The 2,500-nt window shown below is 42.9% G+C and overlaps 1 protein-coding gene across 1 annotated transcript in view; it reads right to left on the minus strand.

The window, feature by feature from the left end:
• Positions 1 to 2,500, minus strand: part of LOC142313263 (uncharacterized protein C10orf143 homolog) — a 29,741-nt gene that overhangs the window by 5,539 nt on the left and 21,702 nt on the right. The gene's annotated exons all lie outside the window — the stretch shown is intronic.

Raw genomic sequence — 2,500 nt, forward strand, 5'->3', positions numbered from 1 at the left:
GGGTATCATAATCTAACCCTATGCCAATATATTTAGTTCTTTCTACAGTATGATAGATGCACATAGCGTCTGTGATTGGAAGTGTCAGACCCACCATCACTCATGGTGGGGGCAACCAATCACAGATCCCGGTAAGCAGGGAAAGCAGTGCATATGCAATGAAGGCTACTGCGCGGCCCCGAAAGTGAATGCGCAGCCTGGGAAGTGTACAACAGTGCCAGTGACTCGGTAAGCATAGCGCGCTTGCTCCTATCACCCTATCCCTTCTACCAACATTTTTAATATCCGGATTCTTATATAGACTTATATGGGGACCGACGTCCGGACCAGATTGTAAAAAGACAGATAACAGGGACTCGCCGGTCTCTATTATCTGTGAGTCCACTCATCATTAGTAACTAACTCACATTTTAAAGCTGGTCATAAACGTTGAGTAAAAGTTGGTTGAACCCACCAATATCAGTGTATTGGGTTTTTCAAATGTCCCCCCCACCCCCCCAATTCCTCTCTTCATAGATGGCAGTTCCTGGTAACTGGCACATATGAACATTTCTTGATCGTTTGGGAGGATTTGCTTTAGGCTGGACTTAAATTGGTTGTTACACCATCATTTACCTAGAACCACAGGAGAGGCGATCAGAATCGATCTGCCTCACCAGGACACCGGACAATGCTCTGGTGGGCCCCCGAGACAGACGTAGAAGGTGGCCCATTTGAACTGTTGGTTGGTCGTTAAAATGTCACAGTCCTACAGCCAATGTCTGTGTGTGGCACAGGGCAATGATGCCTCTGATATACCTGAGGCCATTTTAATGACCACGTTGTATTTGAACCAGCCGCTTGAGAACAGGAGCTAGGCAAGGAGGTGTTATTTTTTTATGGGTTTTTTTCTACATTTTTTGGTACATAGGAGGCTATGTGAGGGCTCACACTATCTTTAGAGCATTATGTGGGAGCTCATTCTGTTAATAGAGGGCTTTAAAAGGTGGCTAATACCATCTATAGGGGACTACACTTTGCTTGAGTGATGTTGCATCCACTAGTCGGATTCCTGCTGAGAGTCTGCACAGTGCACAGTGTAAACGACGTCAGTATCCACAAGTCATCATTCACAGCGCGTGGCCAAAAGTAACTGCAGAGTTTTCATCATAGACTAGACAACCCCTTTTACATTTTGATATGATGGGAGACATTAACTAAAGGGGTCTAGGATGAGGGAAATACATTTCAGCTTATAGTCGCTTTTGGGAGGCATATTTAAAGTAGGGGCCAATTAGAAGACGTGAATACTGCTCTAATATATTTTAGGGGTTGGGCACACTGACGTATGTTCCCTCGTGAGAGATTTGGATGTGATGTGTAAATTACACTCAGCTCAATCTCTGCTGTGATTATTACTGTGGTTTTTATTCATGATCAGTATATTATTATTCAATCACTATGTGGTGGTAATATGTGGTCTGGCAGTATTTGTCCCTTGTGTGTGATGTTATTTGGTCACCATGTGAAGTTAATATGTGGTCTTGTCACGGTGTGGTGGCATTTCTACCTTGTATGAGGTATTTTTCGGTCACTATATGGTGGTAATATTTGGTCTGTCAATATTTGTCTTTTGTATGTTATATTATTTTGTTACTATGTGGTGGTAATATGTGGTCTGGCAGTATTTGTCCCTTGTATATATTATTCGGTCACTATGTGATGGTAACATGTGGTCTTATCCCGATGTAGTGGTATTTCTACCTTGTATGAGGTATTTTTCGGTCACTATATGGTGGTAATATGTGGTCTGGCAGTATTTGTCCCTTGTGTATGAGATTACTTGGTCACCATGTGGTGGTAATATGTGGTTTGGTCATAGTGTGGCGGTATTTCTCCCTTGTATGTGGTATTATTGGTCGTGGTATAGTAGATTGTGTTATGTATAGAGATAATGTCTTCGCTCAGATATTAATTAGGATATTATTTCCATTAGAGATTAAATACTTGGAAGTTTAATCCCTCTCTGCTCTGTGACTATTACACAGCAGCAGAGATGCACTTACAAAAGGTTCTCTTGTGCAAACAAGTAATTGCCATCCACTGGATGTGATAACTTATTGAACGGTGACCCCGATCTTCAGCATGGGGAACTTTTATTCCCATTAGACTGGAGCTCATATACGACTTGACCACTGATCCATTCATTCCCTCAGTGGCTGCGAGCGCTGAACTTGCCTTTTTTGGCCGCCCCAAAGAGAATGAATGGAGCTGCGGTCACACATCCCACCTGCTGCTACATTTTAAAATGGGATTAAAAAGTGCCCTGTCAGAAATAAAGGTTCCTCATTCTTCCACTGACCAGATTGCAGCAATTAACAAGTTATCACTGATCCTATGGATTGGGGATAACGGCTAACTGGTATATGCATACAGCTGTAGTGTGGGCCTATAGAGGCAATTCTGCCAGTGAGCACCGTACACAACCGGTCCGACCCTGAAGGCGATCAATGCATTATTT

The sequence above is a fragment of the Anomaloglossus baeobatrachus genome, chromosome 5, assembly GCF_048569485.1.
Source record: "Anomaloglossus baeobatrachus isolate aAnoBae1 chromosome 5, aAnoBae1.hap1, whole genome shotgun sequence".
Classification (NCBI taxonomy): Eukaryota; Metazoa; Chordata; class Amphibia; order Anura; family Aromobatidae; genus Anomaloglossus; species Anomaloglossus baeobatrachus.